The 22,895-nt window shown below is 33.6% G+C and overlaps 1 protein-coding gene across 2 annotated transcripts in view; it reads left to right on the top strand.

Moving 5' to 3' along the window:
• The first annotated feature begins 248 nt into the window (after positions 1 to 248).
• Positions 249 to 22,895, top strand: part of LOC142977560 (metabotropic glutamate receptor 2-like) — a 201,324-nt gene continuing 178,677 nt past the window's right edge. For both annotated transcript variants that reach the window (XM_076121513.1, XM_076121514.1), the window contains exon 1: positions 249 to 451. The gene's annotated coding sequence lies outside the window, so the exon portion shown is untranslated. The remainder of the gene's footprint in view (positions 452 to 22,895) is intronic.

Below are 22,895 nucleotides of genomic sequence, written 5' to 3'. Positions count from 1 at the left end.
TTATTTGGTATCGAATGAGCGCCTGTCGTTAGAAAATCAACTCTCTTCACTAAGTCACAAATATATTGTCCACAAACTTAGCTTTAAAATCAATGCAATTTAAAACATCACCTGTATATCCAATAAAATTTGTTCTATGACCGATATTGAACACGTAACTTTAAAAAGAAAACATAGACTAACTTACGATAGCCTAGGGGTAGGTTTACCGTTGAAACCTTCGTCAGTAGCTACCCGACCGTCGCCCGGGACGCACCGACGCCCGAACGCTCCCGAATCTACCCGACAGTTTCCGAACCGAACGTATTATAACTTTCTCGAGTTTTCAAATACTAGTGTTTGTATGAAAAATTGTTTTTTTGTTTTTTAGTGTTATCGAGTTGGTAAAGTGAGTTTTAGTTTCAGTTTTGTTTTAATCTGATGATAGTGGTTTGTGAACGTCTTTTCAGAGGTAAGTTGTGATGTAATATTAATATACATATTTAGATGTATAGATCTTTAAATATATTTTTATGGAACTGGTGCTCAAATATACAACACAGTGAACATAGTAGTAACCTACCTACTTGTTATTAAAGGTATTTATTAAAATCATACGATTAGAATGCTTTTATTGATACTGGAGGTTGAAAACTATATTGCATGGTAGGTATTTTATGATTTTTTTATTCTTGGTCTACCTACATACATTAAAAAGTTCTCAATCAATATTTTGTTTAAATAATTATAGTGTATTCTTATAAATCTATTCTGATTATGAAGATTTTTTATGACACGTAAATTATAAACACACCAAAGTTAAAATATTATATATTTTTTTTCGGTTGTATAAGAGAATAAAACATCACTTGAAACTAATCTTAACTGTTACATAAACGATTAATAACAGTATTTTCCTGAAGTAAATTAATTTTCTAAATCCCCAACACGCCCTATGGCAGCGTGGTGGCCCTTCCTGACCCCACCCTCGTTTGGAAGGAGCCCTTTGGTCAGCAGTGCTGCAGTGGGACAATCACCGGTTTTATAAAATATTTATATTTAATAAAAGTTGGTGGATTTTTTTTCATCAAAAAGTAGGTGTAGGTACTTATAATGGAACCTAATACACTTTTTACTTAAAAATCCTTTCAGTAATGTGTTAGGTATGATTACCCAACATTACGCCGTTCAAGATCTCCGGTACGTGTAATAAAGAACAGTTTTATTGCCTACTTACAGTCACATTACCCAGTTACCTAACTCACGACTACTGATAATTCTCGAACAGATAACACAACCAATGTGGTATTGTAATCGATAACTGATTATTTCTTACATAATAACTCAGCATTTATTTCAAATAATGTACTGCCTATTTCATACACAATTATTCTTAAAATTAATATTTCATTTATAAAACAACAATGACTTTAAAGTTCGAAATCATAATCACTAGCCCTAACGGTGAATGAAAACATCGTAATGAAAACTTTTATGTCTAAATATTGTATTACACATTTCTTGAGTTCATGCAACAAAGTCCCTAGCTCGCACTTGGTCAGCGTGCTGTTTTACTGGACTCAAAGCCTACTGGCAGAAGATAAGTAGTTATAACATTGAATATTATTAGGATCTAAATTTGACCTAAATATAAAAGGTATCTATGTAAAGTAAAACTCAATATCTGTTTTCTCACCACATTATTTTAAGATAAGCAGTATATAAGTGAGGTAATACTTAAAATCAGTCGAAGAATAAATAATCTATACAACATAATAGAACAGATGCCATAAACACACATGATATAAATAAGGAATCCACGTACAACTCGTAATAATTAAATGTAATGGCGGCACGCTGTCTGCTATGTAGTCGTGGAAATTCACTTAATATCAGCCTTATAAGACGACCAGCTATTATTCGGTCTTGCCCAAGTGATCATTAAAGTAGACCTTTTATTTATAACAATTACGTAATCCATCCTTTTACTTAAATTTCCTGAATGTAAAGAAAAATCACCCGTAGTATTTCAAAGAAACAGACACCAATTTTTCTTTTATAGTGTTAAATATTGTGACAAGAGAAGATCCACATACCGACCGATATATTAATGGTGTTGCTTTTTATAAATTTAGAATATCAGATTAATAATGATACGATAACGATTTTAAACTCTCACGACTTGAACACATAATATTATAATGTAACGGGTCTTTAACGCTATTGAACATCTTTAGGATTACCTTTTTCAATCGCGTTTAAGACCCGTTACATTATAATATTAAATGATTCGATATTATAACATTGTCTAAAAATAAACGTAGGCAAAGTTGAATATTTTTCTTACTCTCAGAAAGGGTTTGTGTTTTCGCCCTGTTCTCTTAAAAATAGACAGACATTGATTCATATCACTTGCAATTCTTACAATCAGTTATTGTTTTAGCATTCAATAAATTTGAGTTTTCATACAAAAGAGTAATACATCCATCAATCCACACAAACTTCTAGATTAATAATATTGGCATAGTTTCACGCAAACGTTGGTCAGCTTGCCATATCATAAAAGTGCGGTCTTAAATCTAGATCAGCCAAGATCCTGTGATATGAACTAGATATAAAGTTCCTAGTGTTACTGGCTGGTTTAGAAGTAATAAAACTCCTTGCGACGTTTATGAGCCAAAGTAATGAGGTGATCTGTCTCTTGATGGTAGGGAGTAGGTGTCTCTTGGTGTTTTTATTGATGTTGGGGTAGATATTAAAGGTTTTTGTTCATTCTTACGTCTGGAAGTAGATTTGGCTGATTGTTAGGTTCTTCTTTCTTTAGTTACGTAGGTGGTCTTGTCTTCGAATGTCAAATTTTCTTTGAAGTTACAATTCTTTTTTTTATGACCACTCCCGCACTAAATATTGTTCTCGTGTCGCGTGGATTCTTACAAATATACAAGTGACAGACACAAAGCACAACAAGACCTGAAACAGCTATTTGTAAATCGGACAAATAGTTGTCCTGCGTGGGAATCGAGTCCACGACCTCTCGACGCAATGGTAGTGGCGTGGTGACCACCTTAACTACTGCACTACGATTATATTTAATTATAAAAGACTAATAGTGCTATGTGCGACTATTAACTTGAGTCTCTTAAATTAGCAGTCGGATACAGTCAAGGCCTATTTCAATACATAACTGAATAAAACTATTCCACTAACATCAAGTCTAAAACCAAATTATCATTCAAAAATACCCTCGCAATTTCCCTGAAAGGTACACCGTCTCTCATCCGAATTAGATTAGGAAACTTAGCGATACCAACAATTATTGTAATAGCTAACAATTTTCATAATTGACTACGAAAATTGAATTCTATCCGAATTATTTTGTTAAAAGATAAAACTAGCAATATTCCTGACCCTTTTCTCGGTAAACTAGGTATTTTAGAGTTTACGATCCTATTTTAGATGAAACTTTTATGGCCGTTGCACTATTTCTGAATAAGTACATACAATAAAGTAGTACATAAATAATATCACGCCTGTTTTACCCCAAGATGTAGGCAGAGTTGTATGAAATGCACCCACGATTTCCCAGTTAGCAATGTTAATCCCATGCAATAAGGGGCGACTCGAATGCTATATACCGGACACGCGACTAGACTCCAGATTACGATTTTGATTAAAAAAAAAAACAATAGCATTTAGCTCCAAAATTTTAGCTAAGCCCAGGACCTGGCGGTTAGCAGTCAAATACGCAACTGGCCAGACCACAAAAGCAGTTGGTAAACGTAACACAAATATTATTTACTAGCTGACCCGCGCAACTTCGCTTGCGTCACCTAAGAGAAGGGGTCAAAATTTTCCCCGTTTTTGTAACATGTTTCGGTGCTACTCCGCTCCTAATGACCGTAGCGTGATGTTATATAGCCTATAGCCTTCCTCGATAAATGGGCTATCTAACACTGAAAGAATTTTTCAAATCGGACCAGTAGTTCCTGAGATTAGCGTGTTCAAACAAACAAACAAACAAACAAACAAACAAACAATCAAACAAACAAACAAACAAACTCTTCAGCTTTATTATATTAGTATAGATTTGACACTCACGTTGATATTAGATACAAACTTGTGAATATTTGAGCAGTTGTTTGACTTATACCTTATAATTTATTCACACATAGCCACCATGAACTTTTCACTTCTCAACGTTTGTCCTTCACAACGAATAAACTTAGGTTATTTTGAGAATATTATAAGACTAATAATATAAATAAATTTAGCCTATCACTGTCCCACTGCTGGTCAAGGGATTTCTTTCCTAATGAGGTAGGGGTTACGCCTTGAGTCTACCACGCTGGCCAATTGCGGGTTGGGGACTTTAGATATCTTCAAGAACTTTTCTAAAGAACTCACAGGCATGCAAGGTTGCATCACGATGGTTTGCTTCACCGTGAAAGCAAGTGATAATTATTCCTAATACACACATAACTTCGAAAAGTCATTGGTGTGTTGCCTCGGATTGGAACCAACGGTAGTAACGATCAGAGTGAGGGGCCAACTTAATAAACTTATTTTATTCTGAATAAAGCCTATTATAAGACTACTTACTTTTAATCTAAGTCTAAAACTAATTTGTTACGATATAATTGAATCGTGGACTCAATTTTGTTGAAGAATTGGCTGTAAGTGGCTCCAAACTTATTAAGAGATCAGTTACTTATCTGAAAGATTATTGCTTAATATAATTTTTACGAAGTGTTTTGTATCGAGTGATTTATTTGTAAAATACATACGGTTATTATTGACGATGAAGAGTGTAAGTATTAACTTACACTTTTTTCATGCAAGTCTTTCTTCCGTACTTAGTTAAATTGAAAATACGAAAGTTTATTTGTCTGTTATATTTTAACGGCTAAACTGTTTACTTCCGAATAAATTTGGTTATACATTAATTGCTAGGCCAATTCTTATCAAATTCAGCACAAAAGTAGGTAAAGACCTGACCAATATAGAGAACTGTGCCGTTTTTTAAATTGACCACTTGTAAGTGCTAATTAAAATGGAAGATGGTCATGACAAACAATATTGTATGTTTGAAGAATCGTGTACATCAAAATCTTTTTTCCTAATGTAATTCAATCGTTGAATCAAGATTGGTAGCAAAAACCAATCAAAAATGTACACTCGAAAAGATTAATTTTCACAATTTAAGATTACAGCTGTAAATTGTACCCTGTTGTATCTTTAAATGGGAAGCAATGTTTCAATTAGAATTTCGGTTAAATTAAGTTAAATTTCATTAAATCCTGTACCGTTGAATGACAAATAAATTGGAATTATTTTACTGTTTTCCGTTTCCTAATTACGGGAGCGCTGTTTGCGATTGTACTTACCAATTTGGGAACGAAATTATATTTTCGAAATTCGAGAATGAAATGTGTTTAGAAAATAATGAGATCGTATTGGAGTTGTCTGAATCTTTCAGCGAAATTGTACGGATAAATCTCGACTAATAAGGAGTGAGTCTATTTCCATAGTATATAACTATATTCTCGATTTAAGCTTTGAGGTTATGAAAAATATATAGATTACTGTTTGTTTCTTCGCGTAATGAAATTTAAGTCCAATTATATACAAACTAGAAATTAAATCAGATCTACAATAATTATTAACATTATTTGTTCATGTTAACTAAGATTACAGGTTATTTGAATAAAATTACTCATTAATTTAAAAAGGCGACACTAGAAGTATTGTATACATTGAGGTTTGTACTTTATGTAATTGTTGCAAGGTGTCATTTATAATCGGCCCAAACGTGCCAACTACGACATAATCAAAAGAATGAAATTAATGTGACAATGTTTAAGTGCGAGCCAGAGACTACGATAAATTAACATGACTTTGAAAATAACACGTTTGAAATGGCCTAGTTATAGTTATCAACTTTTGTTGAAATGCAAGCTATTACAGTTTTGATCTCAAAAATATATATAACTATTGTAAGGTGTCATTTAGTAGTCATTCTTTTGTAATAACTTAGTCCATTACAATTTCAAACTCACATTACACTAATAGTATTAATATAGTTATACAATAAATTCAACCACATACTCAAGCTTGCACCTGTGTGTAAAGTTTCACTTAAACTTGAATACAATTCAGAAGTATTGTTAAACCTGTCCAAGTTGTAACTAAGTCAACCGCTAGGTCACGTGCATATTGACTTTAAAGTGACCTTTGTATTCTGATAAATAAATTGTTTTAGTAAGTGACTGACTTGCAGTATGTCATATGAAAGTTTTGAAAAGTATTGACAAAGTTACATCAAGTATATTTTAAGTATAGTCACTAAAAGAACAAAGGTTCTATGAGTTTAAGTAAACCGATTTTAATATTTATTTCATATAGCTGATCCGCGCAACTTCGCTTGCGTCACTTAAGGGAGAATGTGTCATAATTTTTCCCGTTTTTGTTACTTTTTTTACTGTTACTCTGCTTCCATTGGTCGTAGCGTGATGATATATAGCCTATAGCCTTCCTCGATAAATGGGCTATCTAACACTGAAATAATTTTCAAAATCGGACCAGTAGTTCCTGAGATTAGCGCGTTCAAACAAACAAACAAACAAACTCTTCAGCTTTATAATATTTGTATAGATTAGTATAGAAGAGAGCATGTTTCGTTTTTGACATGTTTAAGCAAAATCAGTTCAGCAATTTACAAGATGAAAGAGTAAAAGTGGGGATTAAAAAATTAAACCACTGTCAAATATTGTTTGAGACTAAGAATGCTTACAAGAACTCATTTCGATGGGTAAACTAAAGAATAAGATTAATTTCTTCCTAAGCATACTTACAGTCCAACAACTTAGTAGAAACGAGCAATTTATGTATCTCTTAAATTAAGAAACTGTATCAAACAGGACACCATTATATGGTCATTGACATTGTAAATTCTGAATTTCGTATACCCAGTCGGCAAGTCGTTGCACTACAGTTATCTATACTATACTAATATTATAAAGCTGAAGAGTTTGTTTGTTTGTTTGTTTGAACGCGCTAATCTCAGGAACTGCTGGTCCGATTAGAAAAATTATTTCAGTGTTAGATAGCCCATTTATCGAGGAAGGCTATAGCTATATATCATCACGCTACAACCCATAGGAGCAGAGTACCAGTGAAAAATATTACAAAAACGGGGAAAATTATGATTCTCTTATGTGACGCAAGCGAAGTTGCGCGGGTCAGCTAGTGTAGAAATAAAAGTCGTATTAAAAAGTATAAGACTCAAAAAGCGATAAGAAAGTTTTAATCTAGAACCGTTCATTACTGTTATAGCTCTCACGATATCTGCATTAACACTTTTCTTTTAACAAGTGTTGCCAACTTTCAAACTATGCGGCTAGAGAAAGTGCAGCCAACTTTGCGGCGTTAAAAGTTAATTGTATTAAATAAAATTCAGTTATATTATTATAAAGTGTGGAGTAGAATGTTAATGTGAATTAAATTGTATATTTAGAATTGTGTTGTTGTTTGAGTAATGTATTTATTTAGCTTGTAAATAAAGTTATAATGAGAAATTACAAGGCAGTTCAGGTTTTCTAGGTACAAAATAAATATGGTCTTAAATGGATTGTAAACGAAAAATACTGCTTACAACATGTTCAATTACATGCCAGGTTGTAAAAATTCTACTGGCTATGTAAACATATGGTACGTACGAAAATAAATTATAAATATTTAGTTAGCTTGATTAAAAAAAAAATTTTGTCATCTAGGCTGCAAGGCTAGCTGGTTGACAAAACCGATAAAAATTGTTATAAATTAAAAAAAGTTGGCTCTTAAAAATAATTTTGCGTAAGAAAAAAAAACAATCAAAACCAAGGAAAGAAACTCTCATTTCTCGAAAATTTCGGCTTACACTTAAGTCAAGCGACCATTTTAACCACTGCACCGCAACTCGCAAGCTCCAATTCCACAAAACTACAATACAAACCTTTTCATTACCCTCTCATACAGGGACTTAAATTAGTAGACTGGAACACAAACAGTTAAAATATGGGCCATCCCTCAGGCAATTAAAAACAAAGGATCAAAAACTCTTCAAACATTTGCCCCCGCGATACCCATCGTGGTTTAAATTAATATAAAGAAGGGATAACGGTTCGGTTTCAATATAACATGTTGGTAATATTTACTTTTGATTCGTTTGATACGACTGCCAGAGTAATTAGAAACAAATATGGATTTATGTGATTTGTGCAAACTATGTGTTACAGGTTTGAAATAATATATGCAAGTAAAAATGTTTCATTTTACAACAAATACTTCTGAAAGATACATAGATTTTATGTAACATTTATCTATGAATTTTTTATATTAGTAACTGTCATACACACTTTGCCACGAAGCGGTTTTTGAATTATTTTCATCTTTTGGCTGGTTAAAACAGTTGGTTATGTTAACCAACTGTTAAAAGTAGCCAATCATATAATAAATGTTTGATATCATACAACCCTGAAAAACATAGTATAAAATGTACTGTTTTGACTTAAAAAAATAGGTTCACAACTAACCATAGCATTTATATAATTAAATAAACTGTACGCAGTTTTACACCACAAAACAAGTCATCTTAAACTGATGTCTTTGAAAAGTATACAAAGTGCCAACACCTGCGGCAAAATCTCAGTAGTTAATTTCTCCAAATTGCTATCTCCACCATTTAATCAGAGATAAAATCTATCATTGTTATTATCCCATCATCTGTAGCTATTAAACAAGGCATTAAACAAGGTTTCAAATGACCATTATCTCAATATGAGGTAGATGTTAAGAGCCCTTGCACACGATATTGTTTAAACGCACCGAAAACGCCTGAGCGTCGCAGTAGTATTGCTGCAAACGCAGGCTTGCAACTTTCCGCTTAGGTTTGTATTGATACAAAAAAGTGCAGTGGTGTAATTTTCTATACTATATCGACTAGCGACCATTTGACATTGTAATTACTTGAAAATAAACAAGGTCTTACAAAAGTGCACTAGAGGCGCTGATATTTTTTCATACAATATTTAATTTTGTCCATAGACAGGCTGGTTATCAGTAGTCGATATTCGTAAGATTACGCTGCTCTGTTAATGCATGTGCAAAAGTTGCATTCATCTGAAACGCGCGATGTCAATGCGTTTAATGTGTAAGGGCTCTAAACAAGGCTTCGTAGCCTATTATCTCGATACGAGGAAAACCTTAAGATATTAAATATTAATGCTAATGAGGGTTAAAGATTGCATTTTGATAAGGAAACGAATCTAGGAAACCCTCTGGGAGGGAGGAAATATTCATGAAAAAGGGGTGGAGTGTTCTATATACTTTATATATAAGTATATGTTGTTCTTTCCTTTGTTTTTTGATCAGAGGAGTGGAATCTTTGATAGTGTTGCGCGTATATTTTTTGTTTGATGGTAGAGATTGATGGTGTTTCTTCAGGGATCCATGTATTTACATATAAGATATATTATACAAACAAAGCGTAGATTTTTCACGATTTCTTGCTACAGATGTTTTTTGGCGAAATGGAGACTGTGTAGTAATAATAAACTGGCAAGTATTTTGCCCCGTATACAGTTTAACAAATTAGTGATTTTATAAAAATACTAAATTATTTCGAAAAATAAAATAGTGTAAATTGTTATATAGTAGTAGTTAGTAAGTAGGTTAAATTAGTATTTATGAACTTAAAGACATGCAATTATGAAATTACATGAACTTGCTGATCATAAAGTCAACACTACATCAACAATTATGTAATGAACAAGCCCAAATAGTACCAAAAACATTAATTTTGTATACTGTACACTATCTGAAGGACAAAAATCTTGTTGCAAAAAGCCCATTACACGTTTGTTACGTAAGAAGTCCGTTACAATGTGAACCACGGAGGCAATTTTAATTAATTATTTATTTAATTATCTGTGAAATGAGAATTCCTCTCATTATTTCTGCAATTTACATTGCATCTGTTTGCAGCTCACGGCACAGGTTTCCATTTTAATTTAATAGGTTCTACAATACACGTTAAGTTTTATGCTACTTGAATATAAATGCGAAAGTTTGTGAGGATAGTTATGATTGTTAGTATTTAACGCAACAACCACAGACTTTATTTCGATACTATTAGCACACAAATAGTAGCATAAGTTAAGAAGCTTGCATAAATTATACAATTTTAAACAGCTTATTATTGTCAAATTAGAGTAATAGTAGAGTACTGGGTTTGGGTATAAACTACTTAACTATACACATAATTATACATTTTTCGGCAATACAATAGTTTATATACCTGGCATATATATTTTTTTATCTTTCTATAATGAAGCTACGCCAAATTACTTCTTGCTCTTTCCTTTTATCAGTCTTTAATATATCTTTAAGTGTATAAAAGCTCCATTCTCATGAATATCTTATAGCATTGCTATGGGGCCGCTACGGGGTGTATCGAGCCCATGCCATGAGTATTTAATGTAATACATAGCTAATTTTTGTTCTCCTACAAATTGTTTTATTAAATAATATTGTCGGGTCAATAAACTGTTACAATTTTGGAGTAGTTAAGTATTTATTTAGCAGTGATAGCCGACTAGTTTAAGCATACGTGTCCCAGAATGACCTCGAAGCAACACACCAATGACTTTTCAGAAAATAATGCAAAATTGAATCTTCGTGACCTTGCATACCTAAAATTGGTTTAACGCACTACTTGAAGGTATATAATGTACCAAACTCAGATTTAGCCAGTTTTAGACTCATGAGTACCTAACCTAACACTTTGGCTAAATTTCACACATTTTGGCCATGACCTAGCCTCTAACTCAGTTCGTGAGGTTGTTACTCAACAGTGTAAAAGTAATGGTTAAAAATAAATATATTTAATACGTAACCATCTTTCAAAAAGCTTAAATAATCATTATTAAACAGACGACCTTTAGCAGTCATAACTAAGTGGTAAGCATTCACCTCCCACGCAAGTGGTTGAGGGTTTAAAACCTAAGCAACACACTAATGACTTTTCAAAGTTACGTGACTAAATATTAGAAATAAATTACCTGTTTCAATGGTTAAGTAAAATATCGATTATTGACTTGCATAACTTTAAATAGTTTATACATTTTGATAGCCTGGTATATATGGATACTAGACTAGTAATAATGATTTTTATTTTATTTTAATTTGATTTATATTTTTGAGGTATGTAAATCCATTGACTATACGTTCTATTCTGTACAGTCAGTAAGTACTATCAAGAATCGAGAGTTTAACTTTTAAAATGTGCTGCAAAAATAGTTCCTAGAGCGCCCGCTAGAGGCGCTGATCTGTTTTATTGATAATCCCTCCTCCTATTTCCCACTTTCTGTCTTCTTCTCTCTCACTGCCCATAGATGATAGTGGTAGGGAATCGCGCTACAGTGTTTGCCTAGCGTAATGCACTCAAAGTCAAAACCATATTCACTCTGAGAGCAGAGCATTACCCATTTGGGCGACAGTTATAAGTGTGGTATTGTCCAAAATAGCCTGCTTCATATAAAAACCTAACACACACAAACCCAAATTTGTACTACGTCAGTACTTTTGCAAGCCACGAAGGAAAGTTTTCCGCAAAATGTCGAACAATGGGAGTTGGAAACAAAATGGTGGAGTTTATTCATAATGTAACGCGACGTATCTACTTTGATCGTTTGTATGTAATGTGTTGGAATTGTATACTGGAGTAAACGACCTTGATACTTTTGGTGTAATTTTTACATCAAACTAGCTTTAATTTTGTTTTTTTAATTTTATTGTGAATTGCTTTTTGAGACGATTGGTGACAATTTTGTTTATCAACACCGAAAAATCTTTGTTTAGTAGTATGAGGTAATCACTAAATATAAAATTGATCCACTACATAGAACAATTTTCGCGTAAGGTTTAACGTGTACAATTTGTCAAGGCTTTGTGTGCAATAACTTTCTAACCCGGGCAATGCTGAGGCCAGCCGCAAGTTGGTTATATATGCTAAAGCTAATTATCTAAACCACAAAAGGATTCAAAGTAATTACACCAATAAATTCAAAGCAAAAGCAACGATTTATGTCTCACGCAGATTATTTGGTACATCTATTAGCCGAATACGTAACACTGTGCAGTCGCAGCGGCGAGGCGACGATAGAGTCATGTATAAATATACTGGCAGTAGATAAACCACATACCCTATTATACACACAATTTAACTTTTACTACACATACGTCAGCTTTAGGCTCAAAGCTCACTAGTAAATTTAGGTGACCAATAAACATATAAGTTGATATAAAGAAACACAGATGATTTGAGAACTTCTAACTTTTTTAAGGTGGTAAAGAGAGAGAGAGAGAGAGAGAGAGAGAGAGAGAGAGGAAATTAGACAACTTGATGCAAAATTATACACTACATCACAAAATGAATTTAGGTATTTAATGAAGAATAATTGGGCTGGAAAAATTGTCGCCTAAGAATGCATACGCCGTATTTTGAGTTTTGTATATTATGCTGTGTATATTATCACGTGTCATGTAAGTTTAGCATGTCTTAGCATCCTTTGGCATGCCGAGAGAGTTAATTATACCAAGATTACAGTGTTGGTGCACTTATCGTACTAATGATGATAAGTACGATTAGGCATGCTTTTGAATGTCATACTAATTACCTAAGGAATTACGGTATAATTTGTCATTAGGGTACGCTAATACAGCGTTGAGATGCCAAAGGAATAGTTTCATCTGTAGACGTTGTTCCTAATGTGTCTTTTGTCGTGCTTAATCTTTATTAAGAGCTATGAAGTGATTATGTTTTAAGCTGATAATAAGTTTGCTATAAAGTATAATAAAATAAAATATTATTATTCGTAACAAGTGGTACGAAACATCACCTGGATATGCTTTGTGACGGCTAGTCAACGGTTTAAGGCACGCCTGAACACCTCTAAAGATGCTTATACATGCTTCGGGCTGCCTAAATAAAAAAAGCGTACGCTTTACCGTCGTCGTATGCATTTGCTTGCTACGACAAGGCTACCTCGGCATGCTTAACAACGTGATGGGATACTAAAGGATACAGTGACGTATTTGCTAATAGTATGTTTATTCCACGAAGGAACGCCAAAGCTTCTACGGCGTTCCATCAGTAAGCGTGACTCGTAATGGTCTCTTTGTCTTACTTAATCCTGTGCCTTAATACACAATATACATACAGCTATGAAATGGTTCTATTTCGAGCCTTCAACCACACCCTCTAAAGGTAACTGTTTATTTATTAATTCGTGAATTTCGCCGCCCAACGTTAATGCCGAGCGGTGCCGCTGTGAAGTTAAACGGAAGTAGGCTAATTTTAGACAACACTTCGCTTATTAAAGGAAAGTGATTCTTACATAAAAATTTTTATACTATTTTATTTACTTGGTGTAATTGCTTTTGAAAAATGTATCTTTTTGTTTGCTAATTCAAAGCTTTCAGGCTCAATTTTAGTTTCTAACCCAAATATAGTTTCTAGTTATAACTAACTAACGTGTGCACTAACATCACATAAATTATTGATACACAAACGATACGAAACTTCGTCAATAACGTCTTCAAGTATTATTATGCGATAGTTTAAATTCTAGGATGTAACACATGGTACTATTGGTTCTCAAAATATAACCATTGATATATTTTCTTCACAAAAAATGTATTTTGCGAAAAACAGAACTTTAGCGCGATCGCGCGAGTCATACAGTGTTACATACCAAAGTTTGGTCAAAATTACTTTTCATTTTTCAAAATATTTCTCAGTTGTACTTCTGTTATTTTTATTTCATCACTAAGTCAGTATCGTTACGCTCTTACTTACACTCGCTTTAATTACTCTCCGCATCTTTGATCACAGCGCGAAGGTCTTTTGATCTTACACGGTTTCTTTCCTTACGCCGAGAGATATCATGTTAATTGAATTTTAGGGTCAGTTGGAACTTCTGTTTTTGATTTTTTTGATGTTTATTCTTGTGAAGTGTTTTTTTTGTAATATACAGAATAATTGTTTTTTTGTGATGTTTGAAAGTAACACCCCTCATAAAAAATGTGTTTTGAAGGTTTAATTGTATTTACAAAGACACAAAGAATTTTATTGTATTGAAAGATAAACTAGTGCATTTACAATTAATCTAGAACTGTCAATTTTTTTAACCCGACGTATATGTACACCACACAAATAATGTTTTAGTCTGAGAATCGAACCTGCAACCTCTCACAACTCACGATCACTTATTTAAAGATATTTAAAGTTCCAACTGAGAAACATAAGCCACTACGTCTTAAAATTCACATTTACTTATTCAAAATAGTAAGAGTACAATACTTAACTTACGTCTTATAATTTAATTACCTCTATATATCGATAATGATGTAAGTCTCTGTCCTACACCACAGAATTCACGCCATTAACTCCGAAAAGGCACTCTTAAACCAAAATTAGGTGACACCTTATACTGTACAATTTATCACCTTAAATGTCCATTTACGTCAAGATTTACCCACTATCTTAGAGCCTCTCAAAGCGTGTTCCATATACTTACGTTTAAAGGTCGTAGCATACTGTATTCGCTAAAAAACTGATTGTCCTCAATAAGACGTCAGGCATATGTGAATTTGCTACAGTCCAGCGCGCTTATCATGTATCTCAGTTGACAACTGGTGTAAGTCAAATTGATAGCCACTATGCAATACCTTGCTGCTTTGACATTACGTGTTAATCAGTATAATCTAAACGAGGGAACAATGTACAGCGAAGTGACTTTCAAATAGATTTCAAATGAGATACATCAGGCCATTGATCACGGGTACTACGAGCGACACTGGCGTGCGAGGTAGTTTTGACAATGTAAATACACAACCGATGCTTTCGATCTATGTCTGCGACCGTTTAGCGTAGGAGATAATTAAGCCTTTAAACCTTGTCCTACGTGAGTAACAAAGGTTTTATAACAACGAAACAAAAAGCTTACTTTTATTTTTTTACTGTTCTTTGAATTTTAAGACACATCTGACACTCGTTACAATATTGTATTGATATACATACGTATTTATATCAGCAGGACAAAAGGTTCCACGTTTAATCGAATCAAAAGTTTTAAAGTTATAAAGTCGATGTATGCTACGAGCCATACCTACGCTCTGGTATTCCACTTAATACTTCCGAGATGGGAAAAAGGTCGGGTCATTTAAATTTTTTATGAGCATCGATTACTAAAACCTTTGGCAAAATGTTAAAGCCTTGTGGTTGGAGTATGTGGTGTCGGCGTTTCAACAACCTTTACGTAATTATTTATCAAAAGCCTTATTTCGTAGGTATTTTGTTTGAAAATCTGAAATTACTTTGTGGGTCGACGGTTAGTTGGTGTACCGTTTTTGTTAAATATTGAAGTCTTTTTCATATGAATTTTAGATAAAAGTGAATATTTTTTGGTCTAGCAACTGAGCTAAGTTATAATTCTGAGAAGCAAAACTTTTAAACTTTAACGTTGCGTGATTAAAAATGCTTACTCTGTCAATTTTCCGACAGCCTGTATTATAAGCTGTGCATTTAGTTTCATATCATAAAGTAAAATGCATGATCGCATTCAGACATAATATATAGGAATCAGTTATTTAATAAACTAGTGTGACCCACGCGCTTACGCTCGCTTGTCGCTTGTAACATGATATAATTTGGTCTTTTTTATAATTTTATTCGACTTTTCTCCTTTTTTCTCACAGTCGAAACCTCTACCGTGTTTTAAAGATAATCGGTTTTTATAGCAACACATTTCATAAAGTAGATGGTTGACGCTACAATAGTATGTGGCAATTTCTTATTGTATTTATATAGTTAGACGAGCTTACGCCTAAGTATTTTCATTGTTAATCCAAATTATGAACTTCTGTACATCAAATTTCATCAAAATCTGTTAAATAATTTGCGCGAAAGAGCACACATATATCTATGCTCACAAACTATCGCATTTACGAGTATAACATAAGTAGGAAACCAATTATAAACGAATGCCGGAACAAAACGTTTCAATTCCAAATGCATTGACTTACTAACAAGTTGACTCAAGCAGTTTCAAACTACGACTAAGAAGATTTGCTAACTGCAGTTATTTGGAGAAATTGCAAGCCTCGCTAAAATGCAAATTAAGCCCTTGTTATTTCTACACTGAGTTTCGGGTATTTCATTCAGAGAAACTGTATATTTAGCTTTCAAGTTTTAAATTGTATTACACTTTTTATTGTTGTAGATTCATTCTTAAGATAGAAATTGTATCAAGCACATAACTAATTTGTGTGACTCCGTGACACAATAGTTAAGGTCGCATGCCATGGCGTCGGAATGTCGTGGGTTTGATTCCCACCCGGAGCACCCGGTTTTATCTTACTGACCTATTGTTCGTAATTTGCCCAAAAGTCACTTCGGGTCAAGATAGTAATACTGTTGTGGTTTTGAATAATACACTTCGCATTATTCATAATAGTAAACATTAACTTTAAAGCAAAACATTTTACGCTTACAAAAATTAAGGTTATGATTTGACGCATTAAGTATTATCCAGTACATTTCAAATATAAAATTCTCAATTTTTGTTTCTACTTACTGCAGAGAATCGCGCTACGAATCCGGAAAACAGGTCCGGCAGATATGTTTGAAAAAGATGGTCCTACCAAGTTTTGTCCAGCTGACCTGTTGTTAATAGTATACTTTGAAGTCACTAATATAATATATATATGTATAGTCCTCTTCACCGTATCCGATGATAGCGACCCGGACTATGTTTGTTGCCTGGCGTGAGCTCGTTGCTGACTAGCAAAATCAAACTTTGTTTTGAATAGACTACTGCAGTCAGGACAGACAAGTTGACCGTTGTCATCTTAGGTGTAGACGTAAGGGCTTTGGACGATTTTTATGGTGTTAGCGCTTATCGTCTAGAGCAAAGAAGTGAAGTCACACCGGGCTATGGTAGTAGTAGACCCCGCTATGTTCAGAATCTTGGTTAAAGCCACCCTAGTAAAAGTTTGGCGCATTAAGTATCAAAAATCTGACGCCTACTAAATTACCTTGAACCAAAATTAAATGGCATTCAAATCGCTACAAAACACAAGCTTACCTCAGCTCAATATAGTGACAGCTCATCGTAAACCACATCAAGTTGTTCAGAAGAAACTTATTTAACTTATTTGTCTGTTCGGCGTTGGAATACTAATGTATAATCGTGGAGGTTTACCGCTCTTGAATACTAATGCAAGGAAATTTCGGCCAAGTGAGATTCGATGTGCCTATAAAGGTAGATTGAGTGTTGTTTCGCGGAAGATGGTAGGAGTAGTTTATTTTATCGATTATTGGAAAGAATATGCGTATAGTATAGTTGAATAGGTATATTATCTACTTTTTGTGAAAACGTTACGTTACCTTTGGTAAATTAAAGAAGATTGACACCCAATTTCAATGCACGAACAGTCACAGTTAATAAGGTGTTTTGTGTGCTAAATCAGTATATAAAAGAGATAGTATATTTTAAGGGACATTTATTTAACTTTAGTAACCATCAAAAATTTCTTAAGTATCAGTACGGACGAACCTCGTGAAATAAACGTAAATAAATTTATTTTGAATTGAGATTAAGATTTATTAAAACAGTTAACAAAACGAAATTTTACATTCAACATCTTCATTTTCTTATTGCATAATATTTCAGAGAAATATCTAGTTTATTCTTTATTTCAGAGAATTATTTCCCTTCAAAGTAAAGCGGTAAACATAATATTTCGCAGATAAACAGATTGGTATATTGAAAATAAACAGGCTATCATTGATCACAGTGCAGTATTGTGCAATATGGCCGGTATTGAAATACCTGGGATTATATTCACTCGGCACTTATTGGAAACTCACAAGAATGAGCGTTATGGAAAGCATTGGAATATATTAAGTGTAAATTTTAATTAATTATTAAACATTTTATTTTGTCGTGCGCTTCTTCATTAAATGTAATAACTAAAATAGATACGTGTATAGTCTCACAACAATGTTTTTAGGTCAAGTGAAGTACTATTAGTTCTTTCTTATTCATATTAGAAAATTTTTCATTAGTGGCCTAGAGTAAGGAAATGCACCCGGTATATGTCAATAGACTCACCCCCTGTTACATTGGACTTACATTTTAAATGGCTAAACGTGTATGTATTTCACACGTGTCTACCTTCGGTTATAACAGAAATGAATCAGCGCGATGCGCAAATCTGGTTTCATATAGTCATAGCTGATAGTCTTTTGCAATAATCGCGCCAAAGTTCCTTATTTAGATAACCAATACTACAAAAGTATGAAAATTTACCCTCAAATATTTTCCCAAAATAAAAACAACCAATGTTTACATTTACTTAAGATACTTTAACAAGACAATCCGCAGAATTTACAGAGCCCCTACAAAGAGCATTACAATTTAAAGTAATACTCAACAAATGATCTGTCCAAGTTTCCATCATGAGCTCCAAGTGACAGCCTCTAATATCTGTCTCAAATTGTGAATACAAATTCTAAGAAAAATATACTGAATAGAATATTGTATAATCTTCTTTCTGCCAATTAGGTTTTCGGGGTTGTGGAATATTGTTCGGTATTTGGTTGAGAAAAAAATCTTTATTACAAGCTTGTTGGTTTATATATTTGATGTTAAAAACTGCGTCTGTGACGTGGTTGGTAGTGTATCTGACTGCTGATTATGGGGTTGGGATTAGAGTCATGGATCGAGAAGTGCATTATATTAGAATATTTCTCAATAGTTCTTTAGTTTCGTAACGTGCCCGTTGAATGGCAATAAAGTCTACGTGAGACCAACATTGTTAATGGCGAAATGTAGGCGATTTTCATACAAATCTGCCTACAATTCGGGTATAACAGGCGTGATATTATGTTTGTATGTTGAAGATAACCTAGATATTCGCATATGAATGTTTCAATTGTTCAATCACATCAATTGCTGTTTAAGAAACTAATGTTAAAGAACATTAGCTAATTAAAAACATTTCTATATTTCTTGCTGTATTTGTTATAGTTATTTGTTTGAACCAAGCAATCTAATTTTATACATGCATGCATTCAAACATACAAACATATTTACTATAATAACATTAGCTTGGATTATTTACAATTTAATATCAAAGAAATTAATATATTCAAGATTAAAAGAATATTGGCACGACATTCACTCAGAAAATGCAATAAAATAACATCCACATATTTTATCTGTAGCCCGACAACTTAGAAGAGAGCCATGCCATGCACAATTTATATTTAATTATTAATTATTTGTCGCCAAATCAAAGTAAGCTGTATCATACAGACCACCGTCAGCTGCATAAGTCTTTGAGTCTATGATGGCTTAAATTCTGAATGTAGTATACTTCTGCCAGCCGCAAACCTTGCACACAAAGCTCTTAGACCATTGAAAACTTACATTTTCGGTTTGCGTTTTTTAGAGTATGCAATTTAACCTTTTTATATGTAGGGGGGTCAATGGAAGCTTAAATTAAAGTTTGGGGGGTCGTTTCTCTTGTCCCCCGGCCGCCATATTGGAAAAGAGGGTAGCGTCTAGGGGACAAGAAAGGCGACCCCATAACTTGAACTGAAACTTCTATTGACCCCACTAAAAATGTAGTCTTTCAAAAGACTATCTTTAGTAAGTTGTTCGACTATAGCCGTTAGCAACTGAGTATTTTTCCATGATATTACAAAAATGTATTTCATTTCCTAACTGAAATTATTTCTAATAATATTATAACGACGGAAACATGATATTTTTATTAAGCTAGCGTAACAAGGTAATAACGTTGGGTAATAATTCCGTATAAAAGTAGTTTAAGAGCTAATGCTAGCTAATGCCTTTGTAATTTCAGCTGTAGTGTATGCTACTTACCGATCATGAAACGTGATCCGTTTTGAGGTCAAGTTAAGTGTTGGTTTTTAATTTTTATTTAAATAACCGTTGTTACAATCCAGAGTGCGGTATAAACAGTAAAAAAATAATCAGACCAAATAATTTATTAATTTAGGTATATAGGTAAATATGCTGACACATATGAAAGTCAATAATACAGAGAGTATAGGTACTGAACTGTTTCTTATTATGGACTGAATATAAATAGACGGGTGTCAATATTGTAAATGTTACGTACCCAATGATACCAAAAAGCAACGAGTGTTGAAAAACTATGGAAAATCTCAGTGATTTATTAAAAGATGGAAGTAAATCTCGACTCGACCGCCTCTGTGGCGCAGTGGTTTAGGTCGCCACGCCGATACCACTGCAACGGGAGGTCGTGGGTTCGATTCCCACACGGGACAATTATTTGTGCGATCCACAAATAATTGTTTCGGGTCTGGTTGTGCTTTGTGTCCGTTGTTTGTATGTTTGTAAAAGTCCCCGCGACACAAGAGCAATTCTTAGTGCGGGAGTTGTCTTTTAAAAAAAAGAGAAAAAAAAAAAAAAAAAAAAAAAAAAAGAAATTACGCAAGGTGAGAGAAGCCCTTTCCTCCGAATTGTCTCCGATCGTTTTGGTCCCATATATTTATTAATGATGCAATTTAATGAATTCTTGGGTATAAATAGTGTACGTTTTAACTAATTTTGTGCGTTTAAGAAGGAGGGAGCATACTATCGATGAAATGACTCCAGTGAACGCACTCCTTTTGTGTTTACTATTAGTGCAAGTATTGTGGTATTAGTTTATTACTAAATTCAGATATACAAAGTTAGATGGCGCGTATTACTGCTAAATCCATTCATAATTTACTTTATTTCAATAAAACAGCTAACACGACTAAATATGTTGGATGTTATAATATGGACGTACGTCAATATTGCGGTGGCGTCAAATTGTGACGGCTTGCTGCGTTCGATTGCGGTAACTATGTCGATCAAATGCATCCGATTTAGAGTAGTTGCATATTTTAGGCACTAATACTCGTCAATTAATATCATTTATTAATTGATTTTATAATCAGCAATACGACTATCATCAAAATAATATTTATGAGATCCCTGAACGTTATACGGTTATATCTATTACTGTAACTGTCCCACTTATGAGTGAGAGTCTCCTACTGGGATTAGAAAGGAGTTTAGAATACAATAAGTTTGGTTTAAGATTGTCACCTTAATGTGGCTTAAATAAAAACTATGCATTTCTTGAAAAGCTGTTTCAAAGGTCTATATTCCAAGGTCTATATAACTTTATCTACATAACAACTTAGTAAGTCATATCAAAATGCAAAGCATAAGTAATTGTCGTAGCCCGTCGTAGCATCTCGTAGCCCTTCGTAGTAGATCGTAGCACGCCGTCGCACGTCGTAGCATCTCGTAGCGTATCGTAGCACCTTGTAGCCTCATGTTGTCTTTATTTGCCTTACTTAGTATAAGACCTTACATACAATAAATACAAAGTTATAATGTATTGCAACATACGAAACACGATGCATACATACATTAAAATGCAGACGCTGCGTCAAAAGCTATTAAATAGCGATGGCTGACAGCGTAAATATAATAAGGGTCGTAAAACAGATAGTAAAAATGTTTAATATATGGTTCTACATCACATTATCTTGCAGATGATAACGAGCTTATATGATATGAAAATGTGTACGGTGTTAAATACAAATGCAAGTACAATGGTTATGAGATCTGTAAAAAAAATATTGTTTATTATTTTTATGTTCTCGAAGGTATTCAAAGTCCCCAACCCGCACTTGGCCGGTGCTGTAGACAGGATGTATGCAGGAACGTTTAGACTAATTAGCCAAAATGATCTACCATTAACTGTTTTCTTAACTTCTCCTGTCTCATTGGCGGGCAAAGATCTCGACCAACCCAAGCTCCTTCACCATTTTCTATCCTCAGTCATTTCCTCATTCCTGTCACCCTTGCAGACAGGTATCCAAATCGTCACGCCTTTATTTTTTATATCATTTTTCATTAACTAATATCGGTAGTAATTGCTATCCACAAATAGGTTCTAGAAAGCCAAGTACCGATAAATTACAGCTTGTTTTTAGTAAGTGAACGCTGGATAGATGGGGTATTGAGAACGGCCGTTAGCTGTTCCTCTCAACTGTAAGAAGGCTATTAAAGCCTCCACGATCGATGGTAGCTGCAATTTGCCAGAACGCTGCAATTTCTCGACTACGTAGGAATCGTTGGAAAAGATTTTATCCTTACATAACGATTAAATTGTAGTCTTCTTGTTACCTCGTCTATAAAAAGATTTCTAGTGATGAAGTATTGTTTTTTGTATTAATCTATGATATATTTTATAGTATTAATGTATTAGGTTCCTGATCTGTTAATTTGGTAAAGTTTAGTTGATAAAAAACACAAAATAACGCACATTATGAAAACTTTTAGTTTTGTTCTAGCCGCGCTATTCGCTTTTGGTGCAGCCAGTAATGTTTCTAGGGCTCTCATTTAAATAGCTATTTTTTGTCTAATAGTATAATAGATTTGGCAGCTTAATAAACAGGTTACAAACACTTTTACTTTTTATTTTTGAGCGGCTTCAATAACGTTTTGTGAGTAATAAAGTTTGTAAAACGATTTTTAAACCAGCATTAGAAAGCCAAAGGTACAAGAAAAATAATAACCAAACCTAGTCATAAATAGTAGGTACATTCCCAAGGCATAAAAAATAAATCAAAGAAGGAAAATATGGTGATTTCTCTCCATTGAATATTGACGCTCCAGCGACGTCGGGAAATAGATTCGATTCACTCTAAACGAGATTATTTATCATAATATCGTAGAATTAATTCAACGCCGTTCGACGACTGGTAAACAACTTTTCCA

This window comes from Anticarsia gemmatalis, chromosome 13, assembly GCF_050436995.1.
Source record: "Anticarsia gemmatalis isolate Benzon Research Colony breed Stoneville strain chromosome 13, ilAntGemm2 primary, whole genome shotgun sequence".
In the NCBI taxonomy this organism is placed as follows: domain Eukaryota; kingdom Metazoa; phylum Arthropoda; class Insecta; order Lepidoptera; family Erebidae; genus Anticarsia; species Anticarsia gemmatalis.
The sequence above is the reverse complement of the archived record's forward strand: the minus strand, read 5'-3'. Positions and strand labels throughout refer to the sequence as shown.